This window comes from Rhinopithecus roxellana, chromosome 6 (assembly GCF_007565055.1).
Source record: "Rhinopithecus roxellana isolate Shanxi Qingling chromosome 6, ASM756505v1, whole genome shotgun sequence".
NCBI classification, from domain to species: Eukaryota; Metazoa; Chordata; class Mammalia; order Primates; family Cercopithecidae; genus Rhinopithecus; species Rhinopithecus roxellana.
Genome location: NC_044554.1, coordinates 126,200,402 through 126,223,132, shown reverse-complemented (window position 1 = coordinate 126,223,132; position 22,731 = coordinate 126,200,402). Strand labels below are relative to the sequence as shown.

The 22,731-nt window shown below is 39.9% G+C and overlaps 2 non-coding genes across 2 annotated transcripts; both read right to left on the bottom strand.

Moving 5' to 3' along the window:
* Positions 1-4,936: 4,936 nt before the first annotated feature.
* Positions 4,937-5,041, bottom strand: LOC115898548. Its single transcript, XR_004058258.1, has one exon. It is a non-coding gene; the product is annotated as a U6 spliceosomal RNA (small nuclear RNA).
* Positions 5,042-15,582: 10,541 nt separating this feature from the next.
* On the bottom strand, positions 15,583-15,688 carry LOC115898551. Its single transcript, XR_004058261.1, has one exon. It is a non-coding gene; the product is annotated as a U6 spliceosomal RNA (small nuclear RNA).
* Positions 15,689-22,731: the final 7,043 nt, after the last annotated feature.

Sequence of the window (22,731 nt, the reverse complement as noted above, 5' to 3'; positions counted from 1 at the left end):
ATGAAGCCAATATGTGCATTTCCACAGTGAGTTCTGTACCTCTTTCTCTTTCCTTCTTTCCTTCTTTCTTTCTTTCTTTCTTTCTTTCTTTCTTTCTTTCTTTCTTTCTTTTTCTTTCTCCTCTTTCTTCTCTTTCTTTCTTTTTTTTTTTTCTTTCTTTCTTTTCCTTCCTTTTTTCCTTTTCCTTCCTTCCTTCCTTCCTTTCCTTTTCCTTCCTTCCTTCCTTCCTTTCTTCCTTTCTTCCTTTCTTTTTCTTTCTCTTTCTTTCTCTCTCTTCTCTTCTTTCCCTTTCTTTCTTTTCCTTCCTTCCTTCCTTTCTTCTTCCCCCTTCCCTTCTTCCCTTCCCCTCCCCCTTCCCCTCCCTACCTCCCCTCCCCTTCCTTCTTCTTCTTTCTTTCTTTCTTTTCTTTCTTTCTTTCTCTTTCTTTCTTCCTTTCTTCTTTCTTTCTCCCTTCCTTTCTTTTTCTTTCTTTCTTTCTCTCTTTCCTTCTCTCTCCCTTTCTATCTTTCTGTCCTTCTCAGGGTCTTGCTCTGGTGCCCAGGCTAAAGTGCAGTAATGCAATCATGGTTCATTGCAACCTCAACCTCCTGGGCTCAAAAGATCTTCACACCTCAGCCTCCTAAGTAGCTAGTACTACAAGTGTGTGCCGCCATGCCTGGCTAATTTTAAATTTTTTGTAGAGATGGTGTCTCCCTGTGTTTCCCAGGTTGGTCTCAAACTCCTGGGCTCAAGCGATCCTCCCGTCTCAACCTCCCAAAATGTTGAGATTACAGGTGTGAGCTACTGCTCCTGGCTCATACCCTTTACAGAAGCAGAAACAAGGCTGTGATGAAAACTATTTAAGGTAGAGAATTTTAAAAGCTCAAGAGCTCTCACTTACCAAAATAATAATAATTAGTAATAATAATAATAATATTCCAAGTAAGTGGAAAGTCCATGAACTATGGGGAGAAGTTCAGCAAACCAAGCAGAGAGGCTGCTAAGGTGGGTAAGGCTGCCTAGAAAAAGTCAAGGAATTGGCCCTCCATTGCTCTGCTTTCATACCGTCATCTCCACAGCGGTCACTGTCACAACTACTTACCTCTGCCGTTGTAACATGAAAGTAGCAATGGAATACATAAGCAAATGGGTATGGCTAGGTTGCAATAAAACTTTATTTATGATCATTACAATTTGATTTTCATATGATTTTCACATTACAAAATAGTCTTCTTTTAATTTTTTCAACTATTTATAATGTAAAAATAACGTTAAGCTTATAAGTCATTTAGAAGAAGATGGTGAGTACATCTGTACAATGGAATACAACTCAGCAATAAAAAGAAATAAACTTTTTTTTTTTTTTTTTTTTTTTTTTTTTTTTTTTTTTTTTTTTTTTTTTGAGACGGAGTCTCGCTCTGTCGCCCAGGCTGGAGTGCAGTGGCCGGATCTCAGCTCACTGCAAGCCCCGCCTCCCGGGTTCACGCCATTCTCCTGCCTCAGCCTCCCGCGTAGCTGGGAACTACAGGCGCCCGCCACCTTGCCCGGCTAGTTTTTTGTATTTTTTAGTAGAGACGGGGTTTCACCGTGTTAGCCAGGATGGTCTCCATCTCCTGACCTCATGATCCGCCCGTCTCGGCCTCCCAAAGTGCTGAGATTACAGGCTTGAGCCACCGCGCCCGGCAGAAATAAACTCTTGATACGGGCGACAACTTGGACAGACCTCAAGGACATTGAGTCAAAACAGCCAGTCTCAAAGGTCATGTGCTGTTAGATTCCATTTACATAACATTCTCAAAATGATGAAATTATAGAGATGGAGAACAGATGAGTGGTTAGGGGTTAGGCATGACTGGATATAGTGCATGGCTGTGACTATGCAGAGGTAGCTTCCGGGAGATTTTGTGATAAGGGAATAGTTCTGCATCTTCATTGAGGTGCAGCCTGCATGAATCTACACATGTGATAAAATGGCATAGACACAAACATATACTGTACCCATATGAATTTCCTGGCTTTGGCATTGTACTATAATTATGTAAAATGTAGCCACCGGAGAAAATTGGGTGAAGGCTACATGGCACCTTTCTGTACTATCTTTGCAACTTCATGTGAGTCTATAACCATTTCATAATAAAAAGTTAAAAACAAAAAAATGAGAAACAGTGGGTTAGATTTGGTTCCTAAGCTATAGGTTTTCAAACATTGGCATAGGAAAATTACATTTGCAGTATACATAATAGGGAAAATTAATATGCAGAATAAAGAATATACAATTCAACAAGAAAATAACACTTTTTTTTTTTTGAAGGAGTTTAACTCTAGTTGCTCAGGCTGGAGTGCAATGGTGTGATCTCGGCTCACCACAACCTCCGCCTCCCAGGTTCAAGCGATTCTCTTGCCTCAGCCTCCTGAGTAGCTGGGATGACCAGCGTGTGTCACCACACTCAGCTAACGTATTTTCAGTGGAGATGGGGTTTCTCCATGTTGGTCAGTCTGGTCTCGGGCTCCTGACCTCAGGTGATCCACCCACCTCGGACTCCCAAAGTTCTGGGATTACAGGCATGGGTCACCGTGCCCGGCCACAACCCATTTTTAAAAATGGATAAAGGATAAAGTAATTCACAGAGAAATACAGACAATAAAAATGTTTTTAAAATTGTTGTGCAGTACAGTAACAAAAAAATTAACTACAGCAAGCATTTTCCCACAGTAACAAAAACATACAAGATAAATATTATAAAGTATTGACAACATTGTGGAGAAATGTATAGTGACAGAAACACTGTTGATAAGAGACTATATTGGTGAATTAACTTTAAAAGATAATTTGGTGGTTTATATTAAAAATTTGAATAAATTCACCATTCCGTATCTCAGAATTTATTCTATGGATATACTTAAACAGGATCACAAAGATATAAATGGAATGATGTTCACTGCTGTTTAGTTGTTTTTTTAATTAAAAAAAGGTTTATTGAGGTTTAATTTACATAGCATAACATTAGCTCATTTTAAATATACAAGTCAATGACTTTCAGTAAATTGTCATACAATCCTTACCAAAATCCAATTTTAGAACATTTCATCACCACCAAGTGATCCTTCACACCCATTTTCAGTCACTCCCTGTTCTCACCCCTAGCCCTAGGCAACCACTAATTTACTTTTTGTCTTGATAGATTTCTGGTTTCCGGAAATTTTATATAAGTAATACATTTTAGTTTTAATTGGGGTATGGCCAATACTCAACATCATAAATCATCTTTCGCTAATACATAGTACCAGCTATGGATATGATTTAAAATCATGCTCAAATTTAGCTTTAAAATCAAGAATACAGCTTCAATAAGGAGGAGATTGGGGACTATTAAGTGGCATGTGATAGAAATTGATATTAATACATTTACATGTACACTGACTTTTTCAGAATTTGATAAGCAAAATCAGTTGAACTTTGCCACAGAGTAATTCCATGCAGCTGTTATGCTTTTCCTTATCCATAGGGGGATACAAAACTGATCTGTGCATTTTCAAGGCAGGAGGCATTGGTACTTTGACAGAGTTCTATTCTGGCGACAGTATGCCTATTATGCCAAATGTCTAATGTATACCTAATGATTGTATTATACACAGAAAGCTGTTATGCACTGATTACCAACTGCTGTTTATAATCTTTTGAATACATTTTTCTCATGCTGAAGAAAATGATGGAAAAAGTCACAAGAGGGAGAAAATGGAAAAGAAAGTGATCCACAAACAATGGGGCTTCATATAGCTCTATGTGGCTGTATCAAGCCTCATGTGCCTGAGAATCACTGACACGTTTTAGGAGCATAATGAATTTCTAGGTTTAAAAGCAATAAAGCAAATAGTAGCCTCCGATTTAATATGTACATAGGTGCCAGGGGTGTGGTAACACTTGATACTATGAGTCCAGTGCTCCTTGGGTCTGATGGCAACTGCTGGGCTGACTACACCCAACCATAAATCATCAATCATCCTAATCAATGAGAGATCAGTTTTCCCATGGGGAAACTGCTGGTTTAAATGTTCAGGGCTGCTTTTTATGTTTGTTATCCAATTATGTTTTCAAATATTTTAGAAATTCAGTAGAAAATAAAGGGATTTGGTTCATTTGAGAATGGTAGGCACCAGGAAATTGAGCCACCCTGATAGGAAATCAAGAAGGCATAGGGTATTCCCAAATGGGACTAGATCTCAAAAGCTCTACTTTCTTTCTATGTAGCATTAGAAGACTACCATTTTGGAAGAAAAGTGAGAAGGCAGTAAGAATAGATGGGTCGGTTCCTCAAAAACTTGAACACAGAATTACTACATGATCCTGCAATACCATTCCTAGATGTATATATAAATATGCCCAGAAGAATTGAGAGCAGGGACTCAGACACTTGTACACCAATGTTCCTAGCAGCATTATTCAAAAAACCAAAAGGTAGAAATAATCCTAGTGTTCATCACCAGGTGAATTGATAACCAAAATGTAGTATAGCCATACCATGAGATATTATTCATTCTTTTTGTTTTCTTAAAGAGCCAGGATCTCAGTATGTTGCCCAAGCTGGTCTCAAACTTCTGGGCCCAAACAATCCTCTTGCCTCAGCCTCCCAAAGTGCTGGGGAAATATTATTCATCCTTTAAAACGAAGGAAATTCTGATACATCTACATCATGAATGAACCTTGAAAATATTATGCTGAGTGAAATAAGCTAGACTTAAAAGGAAAAATATTATATGATTTCACTTACATAAGGACCTAGAATAGGCAAATTCAAAGAAGCAAACAATAGAATGGCAGTTAGCAGAGGCTGGAGAGTGGGAGGAATAGGTCGTTATTGTTTAATGGATACAGAGTTTCGGTTTGGGCTGATTAAAAAATTCTGGAAATGGATAGTGGTGATAGCTACATAATACTGTGATGTATTTTTTTTCTTTAAGAATACGGAACATTTCATGAATTTGCATGTCATCCTTGCACAGGGGCCATGCTAATCTTCTCTGTATCATTCCAATTTTAGTATATGTGCAGTCAAAGCGAACACATGAATGTATTTAATGTCACTGAAATGGCTAAAATGGAAACTTTTGTTATGTATATTTTACCACATTTTTTTAAAGGGACAATACAAGCATAATTGGGCTATAGGAAGATATAACAACAAATGTTAGAATTAAATCTTTTGACAGCTGATAGTCCTGTTTTAACCTTCTCTGGGGTCTTAAGAAATTAGAAAACCAATTCTGGCCATTTATTTTCCTAGTGGGAGGAAGAAACGAGCTGCTTTAACATTTTTTTTTCTTTTTTTTTTTTTTCTAGAGAGGATCTCCCTCTGTTGCCCAGGCCGGGGGGCAGTGGTTCGATCTCGGCTCACTGCAACCTCTGCCTTCCGGACTCAAGTAATCCTCCCACCTCAGCCCCCTAAGTAGCTGGGACCACAGGTGCACGCCACCACACCCAGGTAATTTTTCTATTTTTAGTAGAGACAGCGTTTCACCATGTTGCCCAGGCTGGTCTCAAACTCCTGAGCTCAAGTGATCCATCCACCTGCCTTGACCTCCCAAAGTGCTGGGATTACAGGCATGAGCTACCATGCCCAGCTGCTTTAACATTCTAGATGGCTATTAATTTTTTCCTTTATTGCTTCAATAAATAATTATTAAAGGCTTGCTACGTGCCAGGCACTGTTCCAGTTGTTAGTAAACAGAGAGAAAATGCTCTTCCTGAGCTTAGTGGAAGAGATATAGTAAACAAAGAAATATTTATTTATTTATGTATTCACTTATGTTTTATTTTCAATAGAGATGGGGTCTTTATGTAGCCCAGGCTGGTCTCAAACTCTTGGGTTCAAAGGATCCTCCCAAAGTGCTGGTATTACTACCAAATGTGGTGTGAGCCACCACACTTGGCCATAAACAAGGAAAGCTTTAAATGAGCAAGATAATTTCTGATAGTGAAATGTCCCATGAAAAAAGTAAAATAGAGTGACAGGGAGTGGGAGTGAAAGAGAGAAACATGCCACTTTTGAGAAGAAAATCAGGAAATATCAAGACCAGAGTGATCTGAAAGCAGCAGCAGGTCCCAGACCTAAAGGCATGCATTTCTGCGAGAGGACACACTCATGAAAAGGCCTGATGGTGGGAAATAGATAGGCATTTTCAGGAAACAGAAAGAATGTTCTTGTGATGAATCACAGGGAGAAAAGAGAGACAGCCAGGAGATGAGAACGGAGAATTAGGGCACTATATGCTATATTGAGGAGTACCCAAAGGGAACCCACTGGAGGACTTTAAGCAGTGTAGTGACATGATCCAATTGATGTTTTGAAAGGCAACCCTGGCAGCTGCATGGAGAATGGAATAAGACTGAGTTAAGAATGGAAGCATGGAAAACAGTTGGCGTGGAGGTCAGGTTTGAGTCTTAGGCAGCGGTCCGCAACCCTTTTGGCACCAGTGACTGGTTTCATGGAAGAAAATCTTTCCATGGACTGGGGCCAGGGGTGGGCGGGCCGGGATAAATGGTTTTGGGATAAAACTATTCTGCCTCAGATCATCAGGCATTAGATTCTCATAAGGAGCACTCAACCTAGATCCCTCACATGTGCAGTTCACAGTAGGGTTTCTGCTCCTGTGAGAATTTAATGCCACTGCTGATCTGACAGGAAGCAGAGCTCAGGCGGTAATGCTCACTGGCTGCTCACCTTCTGCTGTGTGGCCTGGTTTCCAACAGGCCACGGACCAGTAACAATCCAAGGCCCAGGAGTTAAGGACCCCTAGTCTAATGCAATAGTGCAGGTGAAAGACAATAGTAGTTCGGAACAGGGAGTTGGTGATGTTAATGGGAGGAAGTAAAAGAATTAATGGCAACTGAGAATAAAATGTGTCAGGGATATTTCAAAGTACTTTAAAATATCGCTTTATTTATAATCTGAATTGTGACTGATACCCTACAGCTTTTCCATAATGTATCAGGTGGTTAATATTTGAAAGTAAGCATACACTTTCATAGGAAGAAAATAAATAATTGGGTATAATAAATCTCCAAGGCTATGAGATCTCTTTGCTATACACTATTAATTAATTAATTAATTAATTTACATTTTTTGAGACAAAGTCTCACTCTATTGCCCAGGCTGGAGTGCAGTGGTGCGATCTTGGCTCACTGCAACCTCCACCTCCCAGGTTCAAGCGATTCTCCTGCCTCAGCCTCCTGAGTAGCTTGGATTACAGGCATCCACCACCACAGCTGGCTAATTTTTGTATTTTTAGTAGAGATGGGTTTCACCATGTTGGTCAGTCTGGTCTTGAACTCCTGACCTCAGGTGATCCACTCTTCTTGGCATCCTAGAGTGCTGGGGTTACAGGCGTGAACCACTGCACCTGCCCACTTTATTTTTATATAACATGTTCACATAACAATTTCCTATACACTTTTTAACAGTTCAACCCTAACCAGTGACAATTATATAAATGGCATACATAACTTCTTAAGGAAATATTTGACGAATAAGAGAATATGCCTAAAGAATTAAATTCTTCTTCAAAGACTTCACCGTTATATTATTCATTCAAATGTGACAGAAGGCAATTCAGTTCCACATGTATTGTGCGTCCAGTTCTATATTAGGTGCTGAAAATGAAAAATTAGATAAGCAAGAGAGTTTGCTTACAAGGTCTACAGTCTTTGTGGATCATATTTTGTAATGATAATGATGATGATGATTGAGTCTTAGGCAGCGGTCCGCAACCCTTTTGGCACCAGTGACTGGTTTCATGGAAGAAAATCTTTCCATGGACTGGGGCCAGGGGTGGGCGGCCCCATAAGCTTCAAGGAAGCTTTTGTAGGGCAGATTCCCATTTTTTTAATCTACTACAAGTAAGTTCCTTAATGTTTAGTTTAAACGCTCTATTCTCAGAACAGTTGTAAGACAATGCATTCATTCACAAATAAGTTTAGGAAATGTGAATTTTAAAAATGTTAGAAGGATTTAACTCTATTGCAAAAATCTCAGTCTATAACATATTAATGCACAAAAGGAATGTGATATGTATACTTATTTTACATTGAAACACTTTCTCAAGGCACTCCTTTTAACATTCACTCAAACAATGTCCTATAGGACTCAGTTTAGGAAATGTTACTTTACACAGTCTCTTTACCTTACCCTCTGCACCATTCCCTTTCCCCTTTGGGACACAATCCATTCCCCTTTACTCCTTGACTCTTGTGTTAGGGTCTTTCTATTCTTAAGGCTATAGGAGATTCATTCTCTTTCATGAGTTAGTTTTCTGCGAAAGCTTTGCTTCCTAGTAACTAGTTTCTCACTTTTACAAGTTAAATATGACCTACTTGCTGGATTGGTCAATTTTCATTATATTATTGGGCTTCAATAGACTCTCTTCTCAAAACATATGCTGGATCTATCTCTGTAGGGTTACCATGACCAAGGAAATTCCCATATTTTTCTCCACACTGATTCAAGAGGACAATAACCTTTCAGATCAGGAAAAATGTTCTAAGGCACCACTCTCGAAACTTGTCTGTGCTTCCAAGTCTTCTGAAGAATTCTGCAATAACACAACTTTCCTGGCCCTATCCCAGGCCTAACATAATCAGAAAAATATTCCAAAGTGATTCAAATGCAACTAGATCCCAGTCACTCAAATTCAGTTTTATTTCTCCTGCCTTAAATTTAGGAGTAGAGCTAAGTTTATAATAAAGTAACTAATATTTGTTTATTGTTTTATAGATTTAAAAATGTTTTCTTAAAGATGTAGGCAAGGCAGTTATTATAATTTCCATTTAATAAATGAAATCTAGCTAGGCGTGGTGGCTCATGCCTGTAATCCCAGCACTTTGGGAGGCCAAGGCAGGCGGATCACGAGGTCAGGAGATCGAGACCATCCTGGCTAACCCAGTGAAACCTCATCTCTACTAAAAATACAAAAAATTAGCCAGGCGTAGTGGTAGGCACCTGTAGTCCCAGCCAGTCGGGAGGCTGAGGCAGGGGAATCACTTGAACCCCGGAGGCAGAAGTTGCAGTGAGTAGAGATTGCCCACTGCATTCTCGCCTGGAAACGGAGCAAGACTCCATCTCAATAAATAAATAGATAGATAGATAGATAGATAAATAAATAAATATGAAATCTATAAAATGTCTAAGAGCTCCTGACCAATAGCAATCAAGGCCAAGGTTCCTGACTTTAGTCTTCACAGTCTACCTGTGCCTAATGACAAGCAGTAACGATAAGGAATGAAAAATGCTGTGATGAGGCAATAGAAGGAGCACAGAGGTATGATGACAGCACATGGCAAGGGCAGCCAACAGAGTGTGGGGATGCCCAGACAAGGCTTCAGACTCAAAGACTGAGTAGACATTAGACATCAGAGAGGAAGATGTTCTCTAGGTTGGAATGATAAACATTTGAGAAAAACCAAGGCAAGATATTGACAAAAAGTTTGTTTAAGGAACAGAAAGAGTTCAGAATGTTTAAAGCAGAGGCTCCAGGGAGGAAAGTGGCAAAGATGAGGATGAAGTAGTAGACAGGAGTCAGGAAGCAACGTTAAGGTCTTGGAAATATATCTAAGGACAATGGAGAATTATTGAAAGATTCTGAGCAGAAGAGTGGCCTAGTGAGGTTTGGTTTTAAGGGTTCACTTTGGGTGAAGGATGGAGAGCGGTGTGCAGGAAAGTAAGGCTGGAGGTGAGGAGAACAGTTTAGAGACTCTGTGTCAGAATTTCTTAGGCGAGGTGATCATGCTTGCACTAGCACAGTGGTGGAGGTGGAGAGAAGAGATAGATGGTGGAGTCTACGCTCCTGGGGCAATGAGGTGGCTAGTGGCACCATTCATTGAGAAAGAGATCAGTGTGTGAGGAGCTGGTTGGGATGATGTCTAATTTGGACACATTGAAGTGTAAATGTCCATAAAGCAAATACTTAAATACTATGGGTCTGAAGTCCAAGAAGACAGATAAGGAAAGCGACAAAGACTTGAGAGTCAGACATGTATGCCATGAGGGTAGGTGAGATGAGAATATGAGGAAACTGGGACCTAAGAGTGAAAATGTCATGGAGATAGTATTATTGGAGCTCAGATCATAACCCAGGTCTTCTGACTGCTATTATGGTGGTCTTGCCAGAGAACCTAAAGAGAGAATCCCAGCATAATAGCTGAGAGCTCCAACTCAGAGAGCAGAAAGAGAGCAGGCTGAATGCCAACTTGGCCACATACAAGCTAAGTGATATTGGGAAAGTGACCTATTCTCTTTATGCCTTACTTTCTTAAGCTATAATGAGGAGGTAATAACAATACCAGCCTCAAGGATGTTGTAGAGATTAAATGAGAAAGCATATCTAGGCCGGGCATGGTGGTTTACAGCTGTAATTCCAGCACTTTGGAAGACCAAGGCTGGCAGATAACTTGAGGTCAGGAGTTCGAGACCAGCCTGGCCAACATGGTGAAACCCCGTCTCTAGTAAAAATAAAAAAATTATTATTTTATTTTTTTATTTATTGGGCGTGGTGGTGTGCACCTGTAATCCCAGCTACTCAGGAGGCTAAGGCACGAAATTTGCTTGAACCTGGGAGGCAGAGTTTGCAGTGAGGTGGGATTGCGCCACTGCACTCTAGCCTGGGTGACAGAGTGAAACTGTGTCTCAAAAAACAAGAAAATTTTTTTAAAAAGAAAGCACATTTAAAGCATCCAACTTAGTGTCTGACATATAGTAGGGAATCAATAAATGGTAGTTCTTATTATGATAGTCAATAAACAAAAAGTTTCTTTGAAGATCACTACATATAGATCATGGTGAAGAATATTGATTTTAATATTTTAATTTAAATTTAGTTAACTTGTCACTTCTAATTTTTACTTAAAAGGTTAATATTAATTTACACAAATTATCACTTTTCCTTTAAGCAGTAGTTGTACTATTGGGGATTGTTTGACCAAACATCAAAGTTGATGTGGCCAGAGAGGACAATTTGTGTTCTATTTTAAAGTAATTCTGCCTGAAGCTGGGAAACACATGAGAATCACCAACAAAGTCACCCTTATTCACATTAGGGGCTATTGGTATTATATATAAAAATTGTATGTATGGTGTGCAGGAAAGTAAGACTGGAGGTGAGGAGAACAGTTCAGGGACTCTGTGTCAGAATTTCTTAGGAGAGGTGATCATGCTTGCACTAGCACAGCATTATAAAAAAGGTCAATTTCTCTATAAAGAGTTAAATACCATCTTTGGAAGGAAAATTGCCTACAAGCATGGGCAGTACTGTTTAATCTCTCTTGGGGAAGAAAGGCCCGATATAGAAAGAACATAATAAATATGCTAAGTTTATACAATATGTGCTCAGTGATAAATATTCTAAGCATGTACTTTAATAATTCTCTCATCAGAGCAGCCTTGTTACCCCCACCATCAGCAGATACTGATAATTAATCAACTGAAATGAATAAACAAATCTGTTATACATGAATGATGATTATGTCTCTTTCAGTTGTGAAGGCTTTTCATAACTTATTCATGCCAATGTTATGAAGACTTTTCCCTTAGGGAACAAAATTTCCCTTTGGGTGAGACCTCTTTTTATATTGCTTTTGGCAATCAGTGGTATTTCAGCCATATGTAGTGGCTGTAGATTATGGTAGGGAACATATGGGGGTTCTGGGCTATTCTTTCATTTCATTCCCAAGAGGGAGAGAGTAGGCCCTTTACTCTGTCTCGTGTACACTTAGAATCTTCCTAAAAGAGCAGGGATGGTTTTCCCTGATCTGTGCTTATGGAAATGGATATGACAGCAATCCTTTCCAGATAAAAACAGACAGCTCTACTGATAAACTGCTGTATAGGCTGCTTTGCAGACTATATATGTAGACATTTACCTCTGTGGCTAAGGAATAGGAAAAGACGGTAGATATGCCAGGCAAGAACAGGCCTCATGCTAGTCATGAAAAGAGCAACTGCCAAATAGACAAAACATGTGATATACTCTAATTAGTTCCTAATACAGCATTTATTCTTATATTAAAGATAATTCTCCACAGATCTCTTGCTTTTTTTTTTTTTTTTTTTGCATCCATCAGAAGCTCGGATGGTCTTTACTCCACATTATCTTATCAGGATGTTTACATAACAAATAGCCTTGGACACTCCTGAATAGGACAGCATTCTTAATGTCCACTATAAAAATTCAGGTTCCCTCCTGTATTTTGACCTCCTGCATGTACAGGTATCCCCTGTTCCTCTTTTTGTCATCCTGTGGGAATTGGGGCTTGAAGAACCCCAGGTGATATTCTGGCTGTTGATATTGCTGTGAGTAATAAACTGTCCTTTGTCTCTGACCCAGGCATCTCATGTTTCATGTCCCTGTGAGCATCTATGAAACTTGTGAATTTTCAGGTAGGTAGGTAGGGTAAAATCTCAGACCTCTTACAGTTCTTAACACTAGATTTCAGTTTGTCTAATATTGTTATGAGTTATTTTAACATTTAATGTTCTTTAGCTTAAAAATTTGCCCTTGTGGTTCATTCCTTCTAAAATGAAATTTAAGATAGAGAATAGACCTGTAGTCAGTACAAAGGGAATATGTTTCTGAAAGTGATATTAAGAGCTAAGTAGTCATAACATGTTCTAAATTATCTACAGTATGGGAAATTAGAAAATTCTTGCCTATACTTAAATGGCAAAAATATAAAGAATGAAAAAATGGAATAATATTTTCCTAAAGAGTCAACATAAAATTTCATAGTAGAAAGATAGCTTAAAAATCAATTGCTTAAACTGTCTGCCTCCATTAAAAAAATAAGCCATCTGAGAACTAACTCACATTGAGTTCCTTTGCACTCTCCATAATGGCTTTTATAAATTTCTTCCACTTTCCTTAAAAACTCAGAACACATTTGGTGTACAAAGGTATTCATCACATTTTACTTATGATAGATCAAAAATGATAAATGACTTAATCACCCATTTATTAGAGAATGGTTGAAGTGTTAGAAAATTCTTATGATATAATATTAGCTAACCATTAATAATTATCTTGTTCAAGAATAATGATATAATAAAATACTTATGACATATTGTTAACCGAAACTGTAAGATCTAAGAATTGGATGTTTCAGTAATAGAACACATCACTATAATACATATTCATGTCAATAAAGAAAATAACTAGAAAAATTACTTTAAAATATTAAATTAGATATAACTGAGTTAGGTGAGTTCAGATAACTTTTATTTTTCTTCTTTGCTGTCTTCTTTCTGTGTTGCCAAAATTCTTTTTAATCAGAAATTTTTAAAATTATCCCTTTTGCAATAAAACCAAAATTCTATACTTAAATAAGTAACTGACACTGAAGTGAACAGGCTGAATCTTTGTTTAATCCACCTTGGGGCTCATTTCAGCCTTTTTCTTTGCCATTTGTAACTCTCTTCTCCACCAGTGAGAAACTACAGTGTGCAATGTAGTTTTGAAGGGTGGGGTGGAGTTATAGAATCTGATCTGCTCCCTCAGCCTCCTACTCCATCCTGCCCCTCCGACCCAATTCATTATACCTGAGCCTCATGTGAAGTCACATAACCTGAAAATCCCTACAACTTTTACCTCTGGTAAATCCAGTTAGTGCCCTGGCATTATGGAATGTTTCTTAGTCTGCTGCCTAATGGTGCAATTGAATGCAAACTAGAGATAAATTAGGCAAAGTGCTTTCTTTACTCACTCCCATCTCCATCAAGCTCCTCCTTTGCTATATAAGCTCCTCCACCCTCCCTCTCTCTACACACACACACACACACCACACACACACACACACACACACCAGCTCTAGATCAGCACCATCCAACAGCAAAATATTGTAAGCCGATAAGTAATTTAAGATTTTTCTAGTAGCCACATTAAAAATGTTAAAAGAAGGTGATGCAATTAAGTTTAAGATATATTTTATTTAACCTAACATGTCTAAAATATTGTTGTTTCACAATGCAGTCAATATAAATGTATTTAATGAGTTATTTTACATTCTCTTTTTTATGTTAATCTTTAAAATCCAGTATTTATTTTATGTTTTCAGCACACCTCAAATCACAGTGGCCACATTTCAAATGCTCAGTGACCACATGTAGAGAGTAATTACAGTATTGGACAGAACAGTCTGGAGAAATATTTTCTCTTCATTAGTTCTGTTCCATGTCCCCATAGCCTTGGACTTCTAAAAATGTGAATGCCTAGTGGTGGCTTTTTGGGTTGGCTCCACCAGGAGAGCTATTTACCTTTAACCAAGAGCTTTGGGGAAAACTGCCTGTCACAGATTGTGGCACCCAGAATGAGGGACATTGGTAACTTTTGTTGTTCTACCACATGCAGCAGGCAGTCACATACCTATTTGGCTTATGAGTCCAACCAGGGTAAACGGGTCTGAGCAGAGGTCTGCCCCTTTATGAAAAGACACTTTGCAACTTCAGGGCAGGGCCATCGCTGCCCTTAATACATACCACCTTGCCCCCAAAGTGAATGACTTCTTATTGCACCTCATGCCTGAAGTTGGCTGGCTATCTAAGTGAATCAGGAGAAGAAAATAGAATGTTAGTTATTTATCTGAGCCTCTTCAAAATCAACTGCAGTCATTTCATTGGTGAAGAAACTGAACTTTGGAGAGGAGAAATGATTTGCCCAGAGTTAGACCGCTGCCAGAACTGGACTAGAACTAGAATCAGGTCAGTCCATTCCATCAAGTCTCAAGTCATTTCTGACAATGTTGACAGAGCTAATGATTCAGGTAATTTACCAATAGAAAGTCACAGGACCTACTCCAGAAGTACAGGCCACTCACCTTCCCCAGCTAGCCCCAATCAGGCTTTCCAATGTCATCTCCTGACAGCAAAGCTAAGTAAACAACCAACCAAAAGTAATTACTTACTGTGATAAGTGCTAAAAAGGTCAGAAATGGGACGCAGAGATAATGACAAGGAGGTTCTTGCTTTAGAAAGAGCAGTCAGAGAGGGCATCACTGAGGACCTGAAGGATGAGAAAGATGATGTAGAGAGGGGCTGGTGGGGCTCCAGGCTGAGGGGCTGGCAAGTGCAGAACCCCAGGTCCAGGAAGGGATTGGCCTGCAGAGAAAGTGAAGGAACAGAAGTAAGGGACAGGAGGGCCTGAGAGGCAGCTGGGGCCACATTATGCGGAGTCTTGCAGAAGGGAGCTGGACATTCAGCTAGAATTTTCTTCTCTCTCTCTCTCTCTCTCTCTCTCTCTCTCTCTCTCTCTCTCTCTCTCAGATGGAGTCTCGCTCTGCCGCGCACGCTGGAGTGCAGTGGCGCAATCTTGGCTCACTGCAACTCCGCCTCCTGGGTTCAAGCGATTCTCCTGCCTCAGCCTCCTGATTAACTGGGACTACAGGCCTGCACCACCATGCCTGGCTAATTTTTATATTTTTAGTTGAGACGGGCTTTTACCATGTTGGCCAGGCTGGTCTCAAACTCCTGACCTCAGGTGATTTGCCCACCTCAGCCTCCCAAAGTTCTGAGATTACAGGAGTGAGCCACCACACCTGGCCAGTCTCTTATGTTTAATTTTTAATAAAAAATATGAAACACTTCATGGATTGCCTATCATCCTTGGGCAGGGGCCATGCTAATCTTCTCAGTATTATTCCAATTTTAGTGTATGTGCTGCCAAAGCTAGCACCCTCTGTCTCTTTTGATATAATGGGGAGCTTCATTTCAATCTTAAAATTTGCTGTTTCAAGGTCTTCTTTGTTGCATTGCAACCTAAAAAGAATTAGCTCTGCCACCTGCGAGAGTCATTGGAGACTGAATGTGCTGCCTCCATTTCTAGCAGTGGGTCCTTAATGGACTCAGGCAGTAGCAGCAGGAAATAAACGAATGTGCTGCAAAGGCTGGTGACCCTGAGGCTGGAGTTGTGATTGCATCCAACTGACAAACAAGTTCAGACATGAATAGTCTGGCCCAGTATCTTCAAATTGGAAAGCTACAGCTAACACTAATAGGCTGTTCTTAAATACTCAAGTGCTCTCATGTTCTCCACTTTATCCAAGTTTAAATTTCCAGCTTCCAAAGTAGATTTTTCCACTTCTAAAATGGATCTATCTCCCTCCCGTTCTCTGCTCTCCTCCACTTTCTGTTTTAGAAAGATCCTGGGAAAGCAAGCCTAGGTGTAAATGGTGTTCATCTGTGTAGCAGAATACTAGAAGGTTAGCTGGAAGGCATCTTAAGAAACAGCAGTTCTGACCTTCTCATTCTAGAATTAGTGGTATTTATAATAGATTTCTATGTATCAAATGATTTATGTACATTTAATATCAAGCAACTTTGCAAAATGAATTTTTTGTTATCTCTATTTAACAAATCAGAAGACTGAGGCTCAGAGAAGTTAATAACTGACCAAAGGTTGCAAAGCTATTTATGCAACCTTTACTCATGCACTTTTACTTATGCAGATTTATTCAAATAAAAATTTGTCTGATTTCTAATTCACCATGCTAGCTTAGGTTATTTAGACAGACAGACAGAGATTGATGGGGAAATAATAAGAGTCTGTCTCTCTCTTTCTCTCTCTCTCTCTCTCTCTCTTTTAACATCATGATTAGTTGTAAAGGAGAATACAAAAGAGAGAAATAATATTTGAATACAATTTTTTTAATAAAAACACAGGTCTCCTTCCTTAAACCAGTTTTGGTAAGATTATTTTACTTAACACTTAATTTCTTAAAATATTGTAGGACTTGTGATAAAATTTCAGGAATTCTTACAAAAGGAACTGCTATACTTAAAAGAAATGTCCCTTGCTGTGAGATGGCCAGGGTCCAGGAGCTCACTGTGTATATCTCTGACTGCTGCTCCTTCTTGCTGGTCACATGCTGGGCTGCTGAAGCACCTGCCAGTTCTGATATATGCCTCTGAGTACACTGAGAAACCCGGGTGGCCTAAGCTTGATTTGTCACTGCCTTGAGTGATATTGCTGGGCCTAGGGACCTTAGCCAGATTCGTAAACACAGACTTGGGCTTGGTGCAAGACCAAGGGGGATTCTTGTTCTGGGCCAAAGAAACTGGGTTTGACCTTTTTAAAGACTTTTGATGTAATTCCCCTAAGGAGTCAGTTTTATTTTACTGGGCTCATATAGAACTGTGGTTAAACCAAATATTCTACTCAAAGAACTAATACTTCTCTAAGGTTTGCTACAGACATTGGCAACATTTTCAGATCAAGGTGTGTAAGGCAAAATAATGGCTTCCTAAACATGTCCATGTTCCGATCCCTGGAACCTATGGATATACTACATGGCAAAAGAGAATTCAGATAGCAGATAGATTTAAAGTTGCTAACTGTTAATGGGTTGAACTGTGTCCTCCTAAAATTCCTATGTTGAAGTTCTAACCCCTCAGTACTTTGAAAAGTAACTGTATTTGGAGATAGAGTTTCACAGCGGTAATTAAGTTAAAATGAGGTCATTAAGATGGGTCCTAATCCATTATGACTGGTGTCCTCATATGCAAAGACTAGGACCCAGATATGCACAGAGAGAAGACACAGGGAGAAGATGGCCATCTGCAAGCCCAGAAGAGAGGCCTCAGAGAAAGCAAACCTGCTGACACTTGACCTCAGACTCTAGCCTCCAGAAATGTGAGACAGTGAATTTTGGTTGTTTAAGCCATCTGGTCTCTGGTATTTTATCTTGGCAGCTCTAGCAAACTAATACACAAATCAACTGACCCCAACATTGTGAGGCTATCCTGGATTATCAGGGTGAGCCCAATGCAATCATGTGGATCCTTAGATGTGGAAGATGGAGGCAGAAAATGAGATCAGAGTGATGTGATATGAGAACTAGACTCTCTGCTGCTGGCTTGGAAGATGGAGAAAGTGAGTGAAGAACCAAGGAATGTAGATAGACTCTGGAAACTGAAAAGGGGAGGGAAAGGGATTCTTTCCTTGAGCCTCCAGAAAGCAACACAGCCCTGCTCTGCTCTCAGGAACTAGCTGTTTAAGCCTTTGCTCTCAGAGCATTTTATCTCAAAGCTTTGGGGATTTGTTTTTAGTTATACTTTCCCAAGGTGTCTTATGTTTCCTCATCCTGACTCACTTCCTACCTCCCCTTCCTTCCCTCTTAACTCTAAAATATTGGCACAGCTCTCTCCTTTGGATCCACTAAGAAGTTAGGTCATATTCATTTCTGATCTACCTTTACTCCATCCTTGTCATGTGTGATCTGACACTCGGCAGGCTTGTCATGTGTGATCTGACACTTGGCAGGACTCCAGACCCAAATGAATGCAACAGACAGCCTCTCTGTGTCCTTCAGTTGCAGAGTCTCAGTTGTAAGGTCAGAATTTGGAACTTCTTATTCACATGGTGCTCCTTTTGCTCTGTCACACCATGCCCTTTACCAGCCCTGACATTATCTTTGCAAACTGCAATCCACACAAGGAATCATTATTGCAATCCGTAGTTAGTTGTCTAAAATTTCCGGTCAATGACGTGCTTGGCAAGCATTGTTGCTGGATATCCTTTCTAGCAATCTAATCTGGGGAGCACACTGGTAGCAGTAATGGTGCCTTTGTTTTCTTGTTTGTTTTAAATGAAGTTGAAGAGAATAAGATAGCTTAAGAGTATGGTCAAAGGTCATCTACAAGGCACAGGTACTCTGGAAAAGGTGAAAGCTCAGAGCAGGCCACATTAGTCACTCTTCTGAACTCCCGTGGCTTGGGCTCATGCTCAAGCTGTGTGCCTTGTTTGAATATAGCATTCCTCATGATTTGAGTTGGCTGCTTTCCCAGCTGACAAGGTTGGCATATGGTGCTGTAAAACACAGGTGGCTTTGGGACCTGTACTGGTTTCCCAGGGCAGTTTTAACAGAGTACCACAAACTGGGTGCCCTCACACAACAGAAATTTATTCTCTAACAGTTTTGGAGGATAGAAGTCACAAGCTGAGTTGTCAGCAGCGCCACGATCCCTCTGAGACTCTGGGTAGCATCCTTTCTTGCCTCCTGCTAACTTCTGGGGGTGGTTGTTGATTCCTGGCATTCCTTGGCTTGCAGCTGCATCCCCCTAATCTCTGCCTTTGTTAACACATGGGACTCTCCCAGAGTATCTCCGTGTATTCTTACAAAAACAGCAGTTTATATTGGATTAAGGACCTACCCTATTCTAGTATGAAATCAACTAATTACAACTTTAATATCCAAATAAGGTCACAATTGGAGCCTGGTATGGTTTGGCTATGTCCCCACCCAAATCTCATTTTGAATTGTAATTTCCATAATCCCCACATGTTGTGGGAGGGACCCGGTGGGAGGTAACCGAATCATGGGGGTGGTTACCCCCATGCTGCTGTTCTCATGATAATGAGAGATAATAAGTGAGTTCTCATGAGATCTGATGGTTTCATAAGGGGCTTTTCCCCTTTGCTCAGCCCTTCTCCTTCCTGCCGCCACATGAAGGACATGTTTGCTTTCCCTTCTGCCATGATTGTAAGTTTCCTAAGGCCTCTCCAGCCATGCTGAATTGTGAGTCAGTTAAACCTCTTTCCTTTATAAATTACCCAGTCTTGGGTATGTCTTTATTAGTAGCATGAGAACAAACTAATACATAGGTACTGGGGGGTTAAGACTTTTGGATGACACAGTTTAATCTGTAACAGGGCCTTTTCAGTCAAAATTATGTGCCAGTTACTGTTAATGGTAGGAAAGAGGGTAATCTGGGAATAGTGAAGAGGGACAAATATCAGGAGGGCATGTAAGCCTGTAATGGTAAGAAAAAATGGGAGATGCCTAGCCAGTTCATACTTTATCTTCTTAGATGATGTTTCACATCATGCTATTATTTACAGGTGAAATGGAACCCAGGGAGCCTCTTTGACTTCTTTATTTCTAGGTTCATGATAGTTTAACATTTTTAAAATTTCATATTTTGAGGAATTCTAGAATGAAGAGGGGAGCTTAATCAACTAAATATGACTGCAAATGCAAACTGAAATACACTTTTACAATATGTATCCATAGTGTGGTAGGTTTGGTAGACTGAATGATAGCCCCCCAAATATGTCCATGTCCTGATCCTAATCCCTAGAGATTTTGAATGGTACTTTATATGGCACAGATTTGGCAGATGTTATTAAATTAAGGATCTGGAGGTGAAGAGAGTACTTTGGATTATCTAGGTGGGCTCTAAATGCAATCACACATGTCCTTATAAAGAGGAGGTAGAGGGAAGTTACAGACAGACAGAAGAGGCCATGTGATAAAAGCAGAGTCAGAGATACGATGCTATGCCCACTGGCTCTGAAGGTGAAGAAGGGTGCCATAAGCCCTTAGACAAGACAAAGAAACATTCTCCTTTAAAGCCTCTGAGAGAGAACAGTCCTGCTGACACCTTGATTTTAGCCCCACAAGACTCACTTCGGACATCTGGCCTTCATAATAGTAAGAAAACAAATTTCGATTGTTTTAAGCTACCAAGTGCGCGGTAATTTGTTATGGCAGTCACATGAAACTAACAGAGTACAATTCATTGTTTTAAATGCAAAAATACGGTCAGGTGGGTGGTTCATGTCTATAATTTCGGCACTTTGGGAGGCCAAGGTGGGTGGATCGCTTGAATCTAGTAGTTCAAGACCAGACTGGGCAACCTGGCGAAACTCCATCTCTACCAAAAGATACAAAAATTAGCTGGGCATGGTGGTGTGTGCTGTGGTCCCAGTTACTTGGGAGGCTGAAATGGGAGGATCAATTGAGCACCAGAGATCAAGGCTGCAGTGAGTTGAGATCATGCTACTGCACTTCAACCTGGGCAACAGTCTTAAAAACAAATACATAAAAAATATAGGCCAGGAGCAATGACTCATGTGTGTAGTCCCAGCACTTTAGGAAGCTGAGACAGGAGGATTGCTTGAGCCCAGGAGTCTGAGACCAGCCTGGGCAACATGACAAAACACCATCTTTACCAAAATATACAAATTTAGACGGGTATGGCAGCGCGTGCCTATGGTTCCAACTACTTGGGAGGCTGAGGTGACAGGATCCTTTGAGCCCAAGAGGAGGAGGTTGCAATGAGCTGAGATCATGCCACTGCACTCCAGCCTGGGCAACACAGTGAGATCCTGTCTCAAGAAATACAAAAACAAAAAATAAAGTAAAATAAATATGTCTTGATACACACACATAAACACAGCATGACATGAAAAAATACAGTAGAATGTTAACAATGGCTAACTCTATTGATAGGATTATCAGGGATTTTTTGGCCATTACTATGATTTTCTGAATTTTCAAAAATATCAAGAAAAAGTATAATGGACTCATGATTCTTTTTCTATTAAAAAAATTAACGGAATATTGTTCAACCTTGAAGAGGAAGGAAATACTGACACGCTATAGCATGTATGAAGGTTGAGGACATTATGCTACAAAACACAAATACCATATGATTCCATTTATTAGGTACCTAGAGTAGTCAGATTTATAGGAGCAAAGTAGAATGGTGGTCGTCAGGGGGTTGGGAGATGGAGTGCTTGTTAATGAGTACAGAGTTTCAGTTCTGCAAGATGAAAAGAGTTCTGGAGACTGGCTGCACAACAATGTGAATGTATTTCACTACTAAACTGTACATTTATAAATGGTCAAGATGGTACATTTTATGTATATTTTATTACATTAAACTTTTTTTGTTTCATTTACATTATAAAAGGAGAGCTTTAGTGATGCCCTTAAAAATAAACATGTGGTACATGATGTAATTTTGTTCTTTATATGAGGTTGTATTTTCTCAGCTCCTTTTACACTCCTCTTGTAGCAGCTGGGACCATCCTCTACAGGAGATTCAGACTTGTCCCCTTGTCATAATTTTCTCTAACAATTCTCCTGGTTTTCCTTTTGTCTTTATTTTTTTACTTTTTGCCGATCTTTCTTCTCTGCCTGTGAACATGATCAAGTCTTCTGGGCTTTGTTGACCCTTTTGAGAGTAGGTTAAATAGTTGCTTCTTTCTGTAATGCTTCTTTCTTTGGCTTCTACAACATAATTTGTATGTTGGACATACACTTTCCTTACAGACAGACTCACACACCTCAAAACACTCGTCTTGAATTACCAATCTCAGGTGTTTTTCCAGACACTCATACCACAAGTCTGTGTGCAATATGGCACAACTCCCTTTTTCCCTCTCAACCCCACATATAATCAGTCATGATGACCCACTAATTTTAACCTTCTATGTATTCTTCTAGTCCTAGCCCATTCCCAGTCTGTCTTGTCTGGATATCCTGGTAGTTCAGTTGGAACCCATCCTCCATACTGCAAGCAGAGTGTTTTAGTCCATTTTGTGTTGCTGTAACGGAATTCCTGAGACTAGAAGAACAGGACAGAAATGTATTTCTCACAGTTCTAGACGCCAGGAAGTCCAAGATCAAAGTGCTGGCAGGTTATGGCTTGGTCTCTCTGCTTCCAAGATGGCTCTTTGAATGCTGTGTCCTTCAAACGTGAGGAATGCTATGTTCTTATATGGCAAAAGAACAGAAGAGCAAGAGAGAGTGAATCCACTCCCCAAATCTCTTTTTATGGCAGCATTAATCCATTCATGAGGGCAGAGCCCTTGTGATGAAAATACCTCCTCAAGGACCCAACCTTCCAACACTGATGCATTAGAGATTGGATCCAACACATCAATTTTGGGGGGCACATTCACACCATAGAGAGATATTTCTGTATCGAAAA